Raw genomic sequence first — 20,090 nt, forward strand, 5'->3', positions numbered from 1 at the left:
TTAATGAGCGCGCAAACGGTTTGAGTAAAATCGTCCAGATCGAAATATTTTGTGCAAACCACCCTCTGCGGCATGGTGTATGGTGTTGTTTGTACAAAGCTCAGGCCATTTACTCAGCCCCAGCCGTATATTGTATATTTTCAAAATCAATTAGAAACATGAATTTTTTATTAAAGATTACAATATAAAAAAAGGTCCCAAACCATATGTTTCAAATAATCAAACGATTTCTCTTTGGAGTGAAGACAACGAGAATAGAGTATCAATGATTTTAACACAGAGTACAAAAATCGGTAAAATATATTGTCAAATCGATTTAGAACAAGAATATAAAATTAAAGATTACAGTATAAAAAAGGTCTCCAACCATGTGTTTCAAATCATTTTACGTTTGCTCTGGGAACAAACGTTGGAGTGAAGACAGCGAGAATATAGTATCAATAATTCTAGCATAGAGTCCAATGATCAGTAAAATATATTTTAAAAATCAATTAGGAACATGAGTAAATATAAAATTAAAGATTACAATATAAAAACATCAATTAATTAACTCAAGAATAGATAGATCGAGCTCATCATTTGACCAGTGGTATCTTTTGTCCAAAAATGTCATTGTAATTTCATGGTATGACTGGGAGTCAAGTGCAGCTTGATCTGGTTCTGTTGAAGGTTAAGTGTATAGCAGAACTGGGTTTGTTACACTTGTCATCACGGAATGGCGCAGTTCGAAGAGTTGTTACAGCCGAGTCCTTCGAGCGCAGAATTGAGCATTCCTTTTCGATTCAGGAATAGCAGGGGGAACCTTGGTTTATCATGCCTCCTTGTGGTCCAGTGCTGCACGGAATGATGTTGCAAACTTGGAGGGTTGAGTGCTTGGGAATTTACTACAGGGACCGATAAGTATTTTTGTCGGATTGGGGCAAGCCTGAACGAACCGACAGTGGTTGCGTATTGGAAAAACATTGTGGTGCAGCTGAGTTCAGTTTCCTGGTCATACTTCGCACAGGTGCGGTGCAGCCGCCTTGTGGTTGTTTGGCGTACAGATGAACAGAGGTCTGCTGATTTTGTGGAGAAACTGGACATACTCCGCGCTGTGAGTGACATGCCTGAGGTGCTGTGTGAGCGAGGAGCGGCAGTCCAGTGTGATGCACGGTTGATTGTTATTGCGCCCACAAGGGGAAGGACCACTGGATCGTTAACGGCAGAAGTTGCTGAGCTGCTGGAACCATAGATCGGTGAGTGCTTTGCAGGGCTCGTTGGGGGCCTTCTGATTGATCGTTGTCCCAAAAGTTTCAAGTATCTTGTCGGCATTCAGTTCAGTTGTTCCTGTGGCTTTCCCGGTTGCTGGTTGTTGTGGCAAACGCGGACAATTTTGACGAAAGATGAATCTGTTTAGTGATGCAGGACTTTGATGTTTTCTTCAAAACGTAAACACGTTACATGCGTTACTCTCGAATATGCACGCTCAGCCAAGTGAACATTGAAAACAAACAAATTAATGCTAAACGTTACTCTCGAATATGCACGATCAAAAAAAGTTAACAATGAACGAGTAACACGATTGGCAGTATAACATTTTTTGGCAACAACGCAAATTTGTGAGCACGCAAATAAAAAAAGCAAAAAGCTTATTTCAGTGGCTAGAAAAGTATCGTCAAAAGCCAAGTAAAAACCAAAACCTATTAAGCAGTTGGCAGAATGTACAAAACAGCCCAATGCAGATTACCAAACGGGGACGACTGATTTGAATCCGGTAGAAAAATGTTGGTAGGCTATTCCATCCACAACCAGCACCATGTATGATAATTATTTTTTCAGCAAGAATTTCTTAAGTTTTTGATACTACTAAAGTTTGAATATTGTACCGGAAAGAAATCCCAGCATGACAGGTGGGAGCCAAACCTGGAGTGACTTTCCAGATGTACTTGCAAGTCACAGAGGTTCATTTTTTCTCTGAGCGACAAAATGACAGACGACGATGTTAACAGACGACCATGGTAGAGGCGGAATACCTGGGTGCGTTAGAATTCGAAACACTTTTACCATAACAGTTAGCGGTAAGAAGTTTGAAACTTTTTTGCTTGAAATTAGTCGAAAAACATTTGATACACCTTTTCCAGACGATCTCCCGATTTAATACACTTTACACTTTAACTTTAACACTTTACACTGAACTTTTTTAACCTTTTAATATTTTTTACATGAGAACTACCATCATGATTGCAGTTTTTCCAAAAATTCATTCAAAAGCAACAATATTAAAAAATTAATTCAGTAACCATATAAAATGGTTAATGAAAATGAGCGTGTGAAGAAATTGATATGGTGTGCTTCGTTCTCCCACACGCGCCCCTTCGTCGTTTTGTCCTTCACAGAGCAACCTGAAGTATCAATCACTTTCGTACCATGCAGTGTGGGCACGACGTACTCATCAACGACTTCATTAATTTTGGGGTCGTACCCCTTGGTGAAAACCATTTTTATGTTAAATATTTCGGAGCTTCGGTTCCGAAATTTTTTGAAATGGTTCGGTTTCAAACTGAACCATTTAAATGAAAAAATAAAATACAACCTTTGGCCGGGAAATTTTGAACTGTCGTCTTCCTCCCACACGGTTTCTGTCACGATGACATCAAACCTGATTGGGAGCGAAGCCTGTCTGTTCTCCCTTCCACACATCGACAGGTTCATACTTTTAGATAGCAAGCGCGTATCTATGACGTCACGTATAATTTGACGTCATATATACGATAATCTTGATTTTAGTGATTGCTGGTTGTGGCTAGCAAGCCGAATTGACACGTTTTTTGGAGTGATGATTTGATGATTATTACTATGAAAATTTATTTTTCAAACTATTTTGTTTTTTTTTCTTTCTTTTATACATTGAAGAGGGAAAAAAATCAAATTTTTTAAGACAAAAATCATTTTTAATGTACTTCCCAGTTTCGCAAAAACGTAGTGACAAAGTTTATAAAAAAATCACACCAATACATACAAATACACTGACATCGTCTGAACTCGTCGAGCTGATTCGATAGGTACCTATAAAGGTATATCTAAGACCCATAATTAAGGATCTCCCAAATCGACCGATAACTATACCTTTCTGTAAGAAAGGCAAAAAGGTCCTGATTCAAAAAAATTAATAGATAACTAAATTAATAATAGTTCAGATCATTAATGTTGATTAAATTTTTCAATCTGGACATTTCCGAATTTTAGTCTCTCATCAGGTGTTCTTACTTTTATTCTATTTGAACCTAGTTTATTATTTTTTTCCAAATCGAATAGATATCCAAAAACAAAAACATCATCTCTATCAAAGAGCATCGGAATTCAGGGATTTTTACCTGTTCCTTTCGAAGGGTTCCTTCTAGACTTGATCCTCGAGTAGGTAAACAACGAACCGGAACCAACTCTTTTCGTCAATTGAGAGAAGAGCAAACTCTCAAACTCCATTTGGTGAACAACACAACTCTCTGCCGAAGTTTTAGGCTCTTTCTCTCAAATTTGCCATCTACATCAACCGAAAAGCGATCGTTTGTTGGGTCGACCATATTTTCGATACTTTATAGGGGCCGAGACTGGAATTCTCCCAATTTGAGACCCACAGCCTAAGGGCCCTTTTGCCGGATTCGAAAGACTACGACGACGACGACGAACCGTCGGAATTGCGCTGCATTCCTTCTCCCGTTCCTTTCAACACTTTTCGGAACGATTTTTTTCCCTCCTTTGGCTTGGCTTTCGATCTTTCGAAAAGTTTGGCTTTTATTCCAGGCAAGGGTGCCCCTACCTCTAACATAGTTTCTCAAAAATTGACCTGACTCTTGGAGGTTAGATTTTACAAGTTTGTTGTTGAGAAAAAGGTTTAGGGATCTTTTTGAAACATTTGAGAGTAGGGAGAGCTTGACCTTGATCGAGACGCGAGTCCATTTGCTGTCAATTCAACGGCAAGAAGGAAACTTTTGTTTCGTAACCATTTTGGAATTGATACCTACATAGGTACAAGGCGATAAGGTTCGGTGGTTTTGTCTCAACCAGCCCGGTGTCAATTTCAGTTTAACCTTGAAGCAATCGGTCTACAGATGTGTTGTTGTCTGGTCAGGTGACTGATTGTTGTTTTTTTATTAGTATTTCTTTTAAGAAATTTAGACACGTTGTGCCACAAGATGGTAAAGTGTCATAAATAAACTAAAAAAAAAAAAATTTCTGTGTTCAATAAATTAAATATGCAGTGCTCAGGTTGTTCTAAGTTGAAAGAGTAAAGAGAAGGCTGAATACACTTTTTGGCTAGTTTTCTCAAAAAGATAATTTTTAAGCAATTTTTTTGTAATAACGCCCAATCTTGACGTGTCATGCATTTTATAGTCATTAGGCCTGAAAATTTAATTTCAATTTTCCATTTGTCTGTGGCCCCCCTTAGGTGATTTTTTTGGGTTAAAATCGTTACGTTGACCTCTATGTGGCATCTCTCAAAATAAAAGTGTTTATTTTTTCAAAAATTTAAACATTGGTTTAAGACCCTAGCTTGGGTAAGTGGGAACGGATTTGTTTATAAAATATTTCAAATTTCGAATTCGAATGATGAGAAGTTGGGAAAAGAACTTGCTTCACCTGGAATAAGAAGATATACCTATGTTCATACCATTCGGTTCAAGACTGTTGAGAATAATTTTTTAAAAGCTGAAGTATACAAAAAACCGTCCCTACTTACTCCGGTTACTTGAGAATCTTACTTTAAAACTAAGATACTGAACCTGATACTTTTTATGTTCAAAATCAATCTCATACATTATTTGCTCTCAATTCTGGGTCAAAATTAAGAAAATCTTTGAATTCTGCCTCAGAATAATGGATATTGATTTCTAATCTGAATATGAAACCAAATCTAAATAGGAAAAAGTAGGCGTGTGCTGAACGATCAACACGCGCTTTTTTTTCGTGCAGAAAAATTTCATCAAATTCAGTTTTGCAAAATTTAGTAATTAAACCATTTTTCGGAAAACACTAAGTTTATAATGTTGGGAATGTGTAAGAATAGTAGCTTTGAGTTAATTTCCCGGTTTAATCATACACGGAAGCTGTTCGCGGGGTGCCGTTAAAAAATCACCGTTCTCCCAGCGCAGCCCCCAAGTTGGCGTTCCGTTTGCTCCATGTTTGTGAAAAATATGCGAAATTTAAGGCAAATTTGAAAAAAAATATATATTTTTTGGGATACCGGAATGTAAGTAAAAATTATTTAGTGCATTTTGGCATAATTTACTGAATGTTTTGAAGAGGGTGAAATATGCCTTGTCAAAAGCTCTGCAGGGAAAATTTGAATTTGAAGAAAATAGTTAGTCCTAGCTTCGGCTGGACATACGAATTTGGCGTGAAGAAAGTAGTGAAAAATCTATAGATATATCAGTTAAATTACGTGCGTTCAGGATGTTGTTTTCTTTTTTCCGGGATTTTCATCCTGGCGGATGATTCATCCCTTAAGTGTGCGTTCAGGAACATAAATATGGTTGTTTGATTCTGACCCAAAAAATCGAAAGGATAAATGGCTAATTTAGCAATCGCATCGATGCTAAGAATCCAACTGGAATTTTTAATCATTCATTCGTATGGTTTTTTTACTGTTAATGCTGAACGTGGGACATCGTAGTTTCAAAATATTTATAAAATTAATTTGAACAAATGAAATGTGTTGTTTTTCTTTTTGTTTTTAATGAATAACATATCTATTTTTTGTAATTCAAATTCTATGTAAGATCAGTGGCATGATTTTCCATTTTAACCACTGACCTGTTTGTTTTTCTTTTTGCTGCTGCTGTGGGAGCCGCCGCCATGACCCTGAAAAAAAATGCTGTTTATTTTTCTGGTGGAAGTTGAACAGCCGGCGCCCTGAAAGAAAAACAAAGCTCTTGTTAAATTATGATTGTCAATTGTCAATGTCAAATTTCAATAATTTAATTATACTAAATATGTAACTTACGTGATATGATATTGTTAATCGTTGTTTTTTATTCCACCTTTCGGATTAGCCCTCGGGGGTCGAAGTACGCCCTCTGTATCTGAAAACATTATATTTTTTTTTTTAACAAAATCAACTGAAAAAAATAAATCATATTTACCTTTCCGCTTCAGGTCGACTTATTCCCTGAAAAATAACTACTGCTTTATCTCCTCTAAGTCAAACATGAGCACTACTCTTTTCTACGAAAGTACGTATTTTCTTAAGGGGGGGGTAGGGTCTAACACTTTCAAAAAATCGATTTTTTTATTTTTTTATTTTCTTATTGTAAAACGTTTCAAGAATGTTGTGTGAAATTTTCAAGTCAATTGAAGCAAAACTGCAGAAATTATAGGCCTTTATCTCCTCCTATCTTATACTGTTAGAAAGCAAGAGCAGAAACTTCAAACGCGTTTTTCTCGAAAGCACATTTTTAAAGTCCGTGGACATCGTCATTTGAAAACTACTTATCCGATTCTTTTCAAATTTGGAACATATTTTCTACATATAAAATACCAGACCCCAACGTTTTTCTTTTTTGGTTTTTTTACTTTGGGGAGATTTTACAGGTGAAAAATTGCGGATTTTTTCGTGAAAAATCGTAGTTTTTACTTCAAACAGCCACAAAAATTTCATAAATTTTTTTTTTAGTTAAATAAAAACGTTGGGGTCCAGAAAAACATCTATTAAAAATATATTGCTCTGATTTTTTGACTTCAGATGATTCTGTGCTGAGATACAGTGTCCACCGCAAATCCTGTTTTTTTAAAAGGCATCCTCGAAAGTGCTCCGTCACCGGCTCATTTTTCAATATTTTTCTACGAAAAAATTACTAAATGTTCTTTTAACAATGCTTTGTATAATGCAAAAAATTTGAATAAATTTTTTTGAACGATAGCTCTAGAAAAAAATCGTGAAAATGGTGTTTTTTTATACCCGTTAGACCCTACCCCCCCCTTAAATCAATTTTCATGAGGATTTGTTTCGTACTTCCTATAGTATTAATTTTTCACAAAAAAAGGAATCTCCTTATCATCTTTACAGAGATATTTAAAAAAAACTAGCTTGGTTCTCAAGTTACGAAAATATTATAATTTTTGAGCACCACGAAATAAGCTCTTATGATCTTGAAATAACCTTGATCTATAATGTACGCACTGCAACATGATGTACACATTGTTTCTCAATTTTTACCATCATAAAATTTTTGATTTTTCACATTTATCAATTTTAAAACACGTTTTTACTTAAATTTGTTGACTAGGGGCATATAGAGCACCATATTATCGAGGCATAATGAGCATTTTCTGCCGTAGAATCTAGCAGCGAATTAAAATTGATTTATAGCGCCACACCTTGACTAGTTTTCATCCGACGATTTAGCCTATTGGTAAGGTGTCGGAGAGGTAATCAAAAGACTAGCGTTAGATTTCTGTTCGAGGTGATTTTTTTTCCATTTACAATATATACATTATACGGCTAGTAGCATCATCCTCCGAACAAAGCACATAATGTATGAGCGTGCGTGAATTGTTTGTATTCTACAAACAGACCTAGATTATTTTGTTATTGCTCTTTTTGATGAATCTGCGACTCACCTGACTTCATCGAATTGAATTCGCAGCTAGATTCCCCGGCAGAAAACGCACATCTTGCCCTGATTAATGGTGCTCATACTGCCTCAGGGGGGGGTTCTCATTATGCTTCCACAGTGGCTGGTTTTCAGCTTTTGGCAAAAATTTTTAAAAGGCATTTTTTAACGTTTTCATCTAGTTTCACGTTTCAGCCCGTTAGGGAATAGGCTTTTCAAGTGTCTGAACACGAAACAATAATTTAACCTTCATATTAAAGCTATTTTCTATGGTTAAATAACCGTTTTCCTTAAGGTGGCCATTATGCCCCCATCTCCCCTAATATTATGGGTTCAATATATGATATGGAAGAATAAACTTTACGAATTTTTATAAAAAGCTGTAGAGTTTTTTATCCGTGTGCGCTTTAAAATTGGAAGAACATGGATCAAACATGGCGTTCTATACAAAAAATGGATTATGATTTATTTTTATTACCAGGAAAACTGTGGCTGGCAATGCTACACGGAGAAAAAAGTACTGCAATTCAAAGCATAATCCACTCATATTTAATCATATTTCTGATTGATTCTCGACCAACTTTAAATATTAAACTTTCAGCTATGTATATATAATAGATGATCTGTTTGAATTTGTTCATCCAACCGTGCCTATAATAGATTCAACTATACTTCCATGATTGATTTTATGCATTCAACAATAAATATAATAGATTCAACTATCCTTCAATGATTAATGTTTATCATTCAACAATAAATATAGTTGAATAAACTATAGTAAAATGATTGATTCAACTATAGCTATAATAATTTTAAATATATTTCTATGATTGGTTTTACTACATTTATGGTTAAAGTTCATTTTTTTTTTTAGTTTTTTTTTATTTTTTTTATTTTTGTCATATTTTCAAATGCACATTTACACAAACAACGTAATTTAAGGCTCGTTTTCCCTGCGCCTCTGCCGAGTGTTCCGAGTTTGTTGCTGCTGTTGTTGGCGTTCTGCCCCTGTAAACTACCATCGCTGCTCAAATCCAGGGAGATCCGGTCTATTAAACTAGAAAAAATCTTTCTGGTACGCTCCTCCGTTCCGTTTATACTGGCTTGAGTTCTTCGGCCTAGAAATATGTCCTGATTTCGTCCCGTTTCGTCGACTTCGAGCCACAGTTTTTTTCCTTTTTTTTGCATTCAGGGATACTCTTATTTGTGTACAAATGCAGCTGATTGAAAACATGAACTATATAGGGGAGAGTGGGGATACTTGATCCCTTTTTCTTATTTTCACCATATCTTTTTGGAAAAATTTAGCAACTCGCCGTCTTTGACATTTTCTGACAGCTTGAAACTTAAAGTTCCTATGCTCCAAAAATTAGAACGATACTTGAACCCGTTGATGAACTAGAAGCATTTTCGTGGGAGTAAAAAACTTGCGATTTTTCTAAAGTTAGGGGAGATTTGATCCCCTATTGAAGGAGACTTGATCTTTTATTCAGGAAGCCCTAATCCTTGTATAAAAATCAAACAAAACCCCAAGATAGAATGTTAATTGACTATTTTGGTCATGTTTGTTCTCATTTCACAATTTATAGCAGACATAATGAGAAAATTCTATAACTTTGTCTCAACGCTAATTACATGGCATACTTAAAGGCGCTATTTTTTATAATTAAGAGAAAATTAATTATTTTTGCTCTTTTCTTCAGACAATTGTTTGATAAATATAACTTTTTGAATAAATATTAATCATTTCGTAATCAGCAATCATAACGATCAATTCAGAAGAAGAATATGCCGTTTGGAAGGGGGATCAATTGTACCCATAATCAACATTTTAGAAAACTTTTTCTTAAAAAAGTTGAGAGTTTTCCATTGCTTTGAAAATATGGCATTATGAAGTTCATTTTACGCTCGAATGATTGATACATTGGAACAAATATTTTTTTCATAATTTTTTCATGTAAGGAACATTTTAAAGTGATGAAAAAAGATCTTCAAGTTACATTTTGTGAAATTTTTCAAACAAAGTTCAATTACTCAAACAATTATTTTGTTAAAAATTTTTAATCTACAAGCATTGTTATTTTGCTCATTTTGGCACATTTTTCTAGAACATTTGATCTTTGTAAGACATTCCAGTTTCGAGATATAGCTAAGGAATCAAGTATCCCCAGGGATCAAGTATCCTCATTCTCCCCTAAGTATTTCGATTTCCAGAAATGTATAGATGAATCTATTATTTTTGTTGTTGGATGCCTAAAATCAGTCATACAATTGTAGTTCAATCTATCATATTTACAGTTGAATCAATTATACACTCACAATTGAATTTATCATATTTGTAGTTAAATGTGAGGAGTCAACAAGGAGTGTATAGTTGAATCAATTATATTTATAGTTGGATGCCTAAAATCTATCTTATTATTGTAGTTGAATCTATCATACTTTCAGTTAAATTAAATATACCATTACAGTTGAATCTATTATATTCATGGTTGATTGCGTAAGATCAAACAGCAGTTTGTAGTTGAATCTAAGATATTTATAGTTGAATGCGAAAAAATCAAATACACTTCGACGATTGTTACAACTAGCTGAAATAATTGAAACAACAGTTGTCTGTTTTCTCCGTGTAGATTGCTGTGATTGCTGCGATCTTTTTTTGAAAGTTTAAAAACGGACGTATTTATTGCAGTGCTGCTGGCTAAATTCTCTGTTTCATTCTTTCTTTTGTCTTTTTTGTTTTAGATACATTTTAATGTTTTACAATTTTGAAGCAAAATTTTACTAGGTATATACAAGCGTATCGCAGTTAATTTAAAGTCATCACAACTTTTCGAATTTCTGATGTATTTCGAAAAGTTTTTATTTTTCTAATGTTTTTTTGTTCTTTTTTAATTACAAAAGCGAGTAGAAATGATTAAACACAGATCAACGAAAAAAAAAAGATAAAGCTAAGATTTCTATTTTTATTCCATCAACTCTTCGAAATGCTTTTATTTTTAGGATTTGTGATTTGAATAATTTCCTGCCACTGAAGAATTCTACGTCCTAGCGTATTGCGAAGTTACTTTACCTTAAGCTTGGTTTCTTCATCAACGAGAATTTTTCTTAGCATGCTTCCAACGATATTGCCCTTTAGAAACGTATGGTACTGGTGGTCCACGCTTCTTCCTGTTCCTGTGTTCCGGATGTCTCTGCATTCTTTGCTCCATGGTAGACCCAACCATTTTATGTTTTTAATTATTTTAATGTTTTCATGTTAAAGTGATTCAAAACATGAACAAAGACTACAAGAATAATAAGTCACTTTTATTATTCTTTAGGACTCAGACATAAGTTCTGGCTATGGAAGTACGATTAGTGATAAGTGGATATAAAACAAAATTTACATAGTGATGATTAACTGATTGAAATGGATTGATTTGATGGTTTGCCATTTTTTTCAAAAATGACTGATTGAAGGAGATAGCAACATTGTAAATTTTTAATAAAAATTATTGATGAGGCATTCATAATAGTTCAAACTAAATAAAATAAAACACATAACAAAAATGGAAGTGACTTCTTTGTTTCAAATCCGTCTGAATAAATTAACAATTTTAAAGAATGGTATTCATCACTTTTATTGAGTTGGAGCGGTCGAACATATTGACGCCCATTTTCGAAGCCTAATAACTTTTTTATCTTAACTCGAATCGAAATACTGTCTTCGGATGAAATATTTGTCATAGTTAAGCTTTGATAAAAACTGTTTTTGAAAAAAGTCGACGGAAACAAAAGTGATTGATGAAAAACTGGGTTTTCATGTTTCTCTCGAACAAAATGTCTCAAAATCTACCCATAAAAACTTCAGGCTCGTTGAGCGACCCCTTCCCCTGATCCGATCTGGCCCAAATTTGGCATGAGATCTTGTACTAGGTCTAGGATCAATTTTAGCTAGCAGCGCATAACTTTTTCAAAAGTCGGGTCATTTGGGGCACTCTAGTTTACATGCAAAAAACGGTTGATTCACAGGTGGTGCAGAATTTTATGGCCGGGATTAAGGCCAAGGTGCGAACATTTGCGTATGGACTGTAAATAAAATACGAGTAAAATTTTAAAATGAAGTTTAGTAGTTATTTTTCAATCCCTGAAAATTTGGTGGCGATCGTATGAAAACTCGAATTTTGCGAATTAATTTTATGTGTTGCAATTTCATCGTGGACACCCTTTAGAATTGATAATCAGTTCCATTTTGACAACAAAGCTCCAAAGCTCCATAAACCGATGAGGTAATTAAAATAAAATTGTACTTGCATCCATCTCAAATAATAATAACATTTTGTTAAAAAAAAAACATGAACACAACATTGGTAAGTTGCCTAATTAACTGGTGCACTGGTGTAGAAAAAATGTAAAATTCTTGTAAAAAGACATACACCGTCTAAGCCTATTTAGGCTTTACAAACTGAATAAACGTGGATAACTTGGTTTAACTTAAACAAAGCTTCAATGATTTCATTTTAACTGTTCTTGGCATTCCAATATCGTTCGATCCGGTTGGTCCCACCCCAAGTATCGATAGAGTTAACAGAATAAGACGACTTTTGACCCTACGGAGTCTCGGTTTTTTTTTCGTTTTCTAATCACAAGATTGAACCGCATTGAATCGCGCATTGCAACGAAACGAAATGAAACAAATCCATCCTCCCACATACAATTATCTGCTGCAACCAACCCTTCGCTGGAAGAGGTCATCCGGCTAAAGTGTTTCGTTAAATAGACTTAATTGGCTGTTTTGTGTGAGTTTTGCATTTCACCCGACTCTGGGGCTCCGATGAGGAAAGAAGTGACGGGAAAATTGCCATTCCGGCTCGAGCGAGACCCTCTCCTCGAACTCTATTCGATCTATTCAAATTAAAATAATGTTCCCCAGACCGCCAACCAATTCCGGAATAGTTCAGTTCAGTGCAATGCGGTGGTGAACTGCACGCCGTGATCTCTGGGAACCTTTTGTGGTAAATCGAATCCACCGCATCTTCCGGAATTCTTCCTCCAGCAAGGCTGATCCTTGTAGCAGCGATCGATCCCGCGGAGCCGCGGACTTAATTCGTATGATCTGACTGCGCAATGCGGACCGCAAATTTTCTCATGTCTGCCTATTTTTTTCCGTTGACCTCTGCGAGTTGTTGTTGTTACTTTTGCTGTAAATACCTAGTTGGCCACCAGGCAGCCAGACATCGAGACCGAGCATAAGAACCGAGATCCCTCGGCGCGTCAGAGTTCAGACTTGTCTTTCAATTGGCCGGGAATGAACCGGCAACGATCTTCGTCGTCGTGTCAATCGCTCTTCTTGCCTCCAACAAAAGTTACCACAGAAGACAGGAGGGCGAAGGAAATTCTATCCGAATGACTTTCCCGGGACTGATGGACGGACAGACACGCGGCGGTGGGTTGCCGGAGTTTTCGGGCCCACAGGATTTGTTTTGAGAGTGCATAGGAGGAACATACGGGGGGCGCGCACAAGCAAGTAAGTACGCGACTGAGGCAATTCGTGATCATGTCTTTTTGACCGAAGAGAGCTTTGCACGCGGCCAGGCCACACCAAATGCGAATAAATCATACCGGAGCGCTACCGGTTGAGTGAGTGTGGCCTCTCTCCTCCGCACAAACGATACTAAACCTTTAACCATATGTAGGTATGTTGCCTCTAAATGGTTGGATGGTTTCTCGCACGTCACGAGAGTTGGCCAAATCGGCTGCAAATCCCAACCAAAGTGCAGAAGCGCGGAATTCGTAATGAGAAACAACCAAACGAACGATTTGATCCCAAAGAGCCATAAAGCCGGAGATCTAAAACCGTGTGTTCCCTAGAACCAGAAAGCCCTACCGGGTCGTCGTGGTTCGGTCGTGATCTAATTTATCTCTAAATTCTCCGCCCAATATTCTGAACTCGTAGTTAGACTCGACTAACTACTCTCAACGAGAAGATGGGAAGGGCTTCTGGCAATTTCTACGCCGTGTTGTCGACGCTGCGCCGCTATTCTTGTTGATAGCCATCTCGATTCTCATCAGCATCATCATCATCATCATCGTCTTCCGAGTCGACGACGTCGCCATTCAGGGCATCCATCCATCTCCATTTCCCGAGATCCATGGGAATCGGTAAATAACCGCCGAACCACCCATATCTGTCATCGTCTCCCCGGAGGAGTCAGGAAGCAGTATGAATACTTTATTGGTTCTAATGACATTGGAAAAAACACCAATTTTCACTTTACTTAAAACTAGCTGACCCGGTGTGCTTTGCTATCCCTTCCATAGGAAAAATTAAGTTCGTTAAATTATTATTATTAAAATAATTTTCTTTTTTAATGAAATTTCATCACTATTAAAATGCAAACTTTTTTTCATGGCATCTGACCTTCTAGATTGTCTTGAGTCTCAACGTAACTTGAAGGTTGAAGGAGCCACTCTTTAGCAAAAAAAGAGATCTTCATTACAATTTGATATACTTTTTGAAGCGGGAGGAGTGTTAAGATACAGAACATGACCGACAGTAGGTGGCGAACCTACCATTTTTCCAATACAAATGCCCCGGAGGAAAAATGTACTTGTTTGGCTCGATTTTATCGTATGAATTGCCTATTTATTTTGAAAGTTGGGTGGCTTTTTCTCACTTGGATAGCATTTTTTCAAATCGATCGATGCGCACTCTAGAATCGATATTGCGTACTGTTGGAAAAATTATCCAACAAACGAAATCGAGTGTCCAGTATGGTCAGTGGTTTGTAGGATGATGGAGCCACCTTTTGGGAAAAAAAGAAGAGTATTCAAATATGGACAATTTTAAAATAATCAAAAAGTTTGCTATATTTTTTTAAAACACTAAGACATTGGTTTTTTTTAAATTATATAGGTATATTCTCCATTTATTGAATACTAGCTGACCCGGTGTACTTTGCTACACCTTCCAAATATTGATTGAATTGGTGATCGTTGATATTTAACTTTTCATTTATTTGCACAACATTTTAGATTCCAAATCCATTAAGATGTTCCTTCCAAATTGCAAACTTTTTTTTCTATTTCTATTTCTAAAATAAAAATGTATTTTCATCAATCTTTTTTAAATATATGGAATCCTTCATGCCCCTTTCCAATGTAGAGAGGGTCTCAAATTATCACATTTTTTGTAACAAAATAACGTCACGGTCCACATTTCGCTCCATTTACAGTACCATGCTAAACTTTGCTTCATTTTCTCGATTAATTAGTACAAAAAATATAAGGAGTCTTAAACTATCAGAAAAAAATGGCTTGTATACAAATACGATCCCATGCCATACATTGCTCAATTTGTGATAAGTTCTCAAGTTTTTCGACAAAATGGGACACTTTATATCTCCTTTCTGGCAGTAGAAAGGGGTCTCAAACCATCAAAGGAACATTTCGTGTACACAAATATGCTCCACCAAAATTTGGTTCCAGTTATCGAAATATTAAAAAAAAAAAATGAGTGACCCCCTTCGCACTTTTGATTATTCCACTGAATGGAGGGATGGCTCTTAAACCACCGGAGAAATATTTCTTGCGCTCAAATAAGCTAAATAGCTAAATAGCTGCCAAATTTGGTTTCATTAGCTTTATTAGTTGTCGAGGTATGCTATAACATTTGTATTGGAGCCCCTCTCTCCTACATATGTCCTAACTGGAAGGAGGGATGGACCTCATATCATTATAGAAACATTCCGTGCATTCAAATACACTCCCACGCCAAATTCTGTTCCATTTGCTCGATTGCATGATTGCTCCCTTATTATATTTGGCTCCATTTGTTAGATAAGTTCTTGGTTTATGCAAAACAATTTTATGGGAGCTCTACTCTTCCTTAACTTTATTCTCAATTGAAGGAAAAAGGGGTCTAAAATAAGCATATAACCATTTTTCGTATCTAAATTCCTTCCCATGCCAATTTTGTTTCGATTAGTTCTACAGGAACTGGAAGGAGGCATATTCATAGAAACATTCCTCGTACTCAAATATCCTCCCAAGCCAAATTTGGTTCCATTTGCTGGATGAATTCTCGAGTGATGTAAAAAATTGTATGGCATCGACCTCCCTCCTTAAAATTTCCCCTCTTGAAAAACGAAGGGTTTCCAAGATATCATTGAAACATTGCTGGTATTCAAATACCTTCCCATGTTAAAGTTGGTTCCATTTGATAGAGTAATTTTCCAATAATGATGAAAATTGTAATGGAGCCCCTTCCACATTTTTTTTCCTCACTGGGAGGAGGGAGGGGTACCAAATATTCATAGAACTAATTTTCGTACCCAAATACCCTTCCTAGCCAGACAGACAGACAGACAGACAGACAGACAGACAGACAGACAGACAGACAGACAGACAGACAGACAGACAGACAGACAGACAGACAGACAGACAGACAGACAGACAGACAGACAGACAGACAGACAGACAGACAGACAGACAGACAGACAGACAGACAGACAGACAGACAGACAGACAGACAGACAGACAGACAGACAGACAGACAGACAGACAGACAGACAGACAGACAGACAGACAGACAGACAGACAGACAGACAGACAGACAGACAGACAGACAGACAGACAGACAGACAGACAGACAGACAGACAGACAGACAGACAGACAGACAGACAGACAGACAGACAGACAGACAGACAGACAGACAGACAGACAGACAGACAGACAGACAGACAGACAGACAGACAGACAGACAGACAGACAGACAGACAGACAGACAGACAGACAGACAGACAGACAGACAGACAGACAGACAGACAGACAGACAGACAGACAGACAGACAGACAGACAGACAGACAGACAGACAGACAGACAGACAGACAGACAGACAGACAGACAGACAGACAGACAGACAGACAGACAGACAGACAGACAGACAGACAGACAGACAGACAGACAGACAGACAGACAGACAGACAGACAGACAGACAGACAGACAGACAGACAGACAGACAGACAGACAGACAGACAGACAGACAGACAGACAGACAGACAGACAGACAGACAGACAGACAGACAGACAGACAGACAGACAGACAGACAGACAGACAGACAGACAGACAGACAGACAGACAGACAGACAGACAGACAGACAGACAGACAGACAGACAGACAGACAGACAGACAGACAGACAGACAGACAGACAGACAGACAGACAGACAGACAGACAGACAGACAGACAGACAGACAGACAGACAGACAGACAGACAGACAGACAGACAGACAGACAGACAGACAGACAGACAGACAGACAGACAGACAGACAGACAGACAGACAGACAGACAGACAGACAGACAGACAGACAGACAGACAGACAGACAGACAGACAGACAGACAGACAGACAGACAGACAGACAGACAGACAGACAGACAGACAGACAGACAGACAGACAGACAGACAGACAGACAGACAGACAGACAGACAGACAGACAGACAGACAGACAGACAGACAGACAGACAGACAGACAGACAGACAGACAGACAGACAGACAGACAGACAGACAGACAGACAGACAGACAGACAGACAGACAGACAGACAGACAGACAGACAGACAGACAGACAGACAGACAGACAGACAGACAGACAGACAGACAGACAGACAGACAGACAGACAGACAGACAGACAGACAGACAGACAGACAGACAGACAGACAGACAGACAGACAGACAGACAGACAGACAGACAGACAGACAGACAGACAGACAGACAGACAGACAGACAGACAGACAGACAGACAGACAGACAGACAGACAGACAGACAGACAGACAGACAGACAGACAGACAGACAGACAGACAGACAGACAGACAGACAGACAGACAGACAGACAGACAGACAGACAGACAGACAGACAGACAGACAGACAGACAGACAGACAGACAGACAGACAGACAGACAGACAGACAGACAGACAGACAGACAGACAGACAGACAGACAGACAGACAGACAGACAGACAGACAGACAGACAGACAGACAGACAGACAGACAGACAGACAGACAGACAGACAGACAGACAGACAGACAGACAGACAGACAGACAGACAGACAGACAGACAGACAGACAGACAGACAGACAGACAGACAGACAGACAGACAGACAGACAGACAGACAGACAGACAGACAGACAGACAGACAGACAGACAGACAGACAGACAGACAGACAGACAGACAGACAGACAGACAGACAGACAGACAGACAGACAGACAGACAGACAGACAGACAGACAGACAGACAGACAGACAGACAGACAGACAGACAGACAGACAGACAGACAGACAGACAGACAGACAGACAGACAGACAGACAGACAGACAGACAGACAGACAGACAGACAGACAGACAGACAGACAGACAGACAGACAGACAGACAGACAGACAGACAGACAGACAGACAGACAGACAGACAGACAGACAGACAGACAGACAGACAGACAGACAGACAGACAGACAGACAGACAGACAGACAGACAGACAGACAGACAGACAGACAGACAGACAGACAGACAGACAGACAGACAGACAGACAGACAGACAGACAGACAGACAGACAGACAGACAGACAGACAGACAGACAGACAGACAGACAGACAGACAGACAGACAGACAGACAGACAGACAGACAGACAGACAGACAGACAGACAGACAGACAGACAGACAGACAGACAGACAGACAGACAGACAGACAGACAGACAGACAGACAGACAGACAGACAGACAGACAGACAGACAGACAGACAGACAGACAGACAGACAGACAGACAGACAGACAGACAGACAGACAGACAGACAGACAGACAGACAGACAGACAGACAGACAGACAGACAGACAGACAGACAGACAGACAGACAGACAGACAGACAGACAGACAGACAGACAGACAGACAGACAGACAGACAGACAGACAGACAGACAGACAGACAGACAGACAGACAGACAGACAGACAGACAGACAGACAGACAGACAGACAGACAGACAGACAGACAGACAGACAGACAGACAGACAGACAGACAGACAGACAGACAGACAGACAGACAGACAGACAGACAGACAGACAGACAGACAGACAGACAGACAGACAGACAGACAGACAGACAGACAGACAGACAGACAGACAGACAGACAGACAGACAGACAGACAGACAGACAGACAGACAGACAGACAGACAGACAGACAGACAGACAGACAGACAGACAGACAGACAGACAGACAGACAGACAGACAGACAGACAGACAGACAGACAGACAGACAGACAGACAGACAGACAGACAGACAGACAGACAGACAGACAGACAGACAGACAGACAGACAGACAGACAGACAGACAGACAGACAGACAGACAGACAGACAGACAGACAGACAGACAGACAGACAGACAGACAGACAGACAGACAGACAGACAGACAGACAGACAGACAGACAGACAGACAGACAGACAGACAGACAGACAGACAGACAGACAGACAGACAGACAGACAGACAGACAGACAGACAGACAGACAGACAGACAGACAGACAGACAGACAGACAGACAGACAGACAGACAGACAGACAGACAGACAGACAGACAGACAGACAGACAGACAGACAGACAGACAGACAGACAGACAGACAGACAGACAGACAGACAGACAGACAGACAGACAGACAGACAGACAGACAGACAGACAGACAGACAGACAGACAGACAGACAGACAGACAGACAGACAGACAGACAGACAGACAGACAGACAGACAGACAGACAGACAGACAGACAGACAGACAGACAGACAGACAGACAGACAGACAGACAGACAGACAGACAGACAGACAGACAGACAGACAGACAGACAGACAGACAGACAGACAGACAGACAGACAGACAGACAGACAGACAGACAGACAGACAGACAGACAGACAGACAGACAGACAGACAGACAGACAGACAGACAGACAGACAGACAGACAGACAGACAGACAGACAGACAGACAGACAGACAGACAGACAGACAGACAGACAGACAGACAGACAGACAGACAGACAGACAGACAGACAGACAGACAGACAGACAGACAGACAGACAGACAGACAGACAGACAGACAGACAGACAGACAGACAGACAGACAGACAGACAGACAGACAGACAGACAGACAGACAGACAGACAGACAGACAGACAGACAGACAGACAGACAGACAGACAGACAGACAGACAGACAGACAGACAGACAGACAGACAGACAGACAGACAGACAGACAGACAGACAGACAGACAGACAGACAGACAGACAGACAGACAGACAGACAGACAGACAGACAGACAGACAGACAGACAGACAGACAGACAGACAGACAGACAGACAGACAGACAGACAGACAGACAGACAGACAGACAGACAGACAGACAGACAGACAGACAGACAGACAGACAGACAGACAGACAGACAGACAGA

The sequence above is a fragment of the Uranotaenia lowii genome, chromosome 3, assembly GCF_029784155.1.
Source record: "Uranotaenia lowii strain MFRU-FL chromosome 3, ASM2978415v1, whole genome shotgun sequence".
In the NCBI taxonomy this organism is placed as follows: domain Eukaryota; kingdom Metazoa; phylum Arthropoda; class Insecta; order Diptera; family Culicidae; genus Uranotaenia; species Uranotaenia lowii.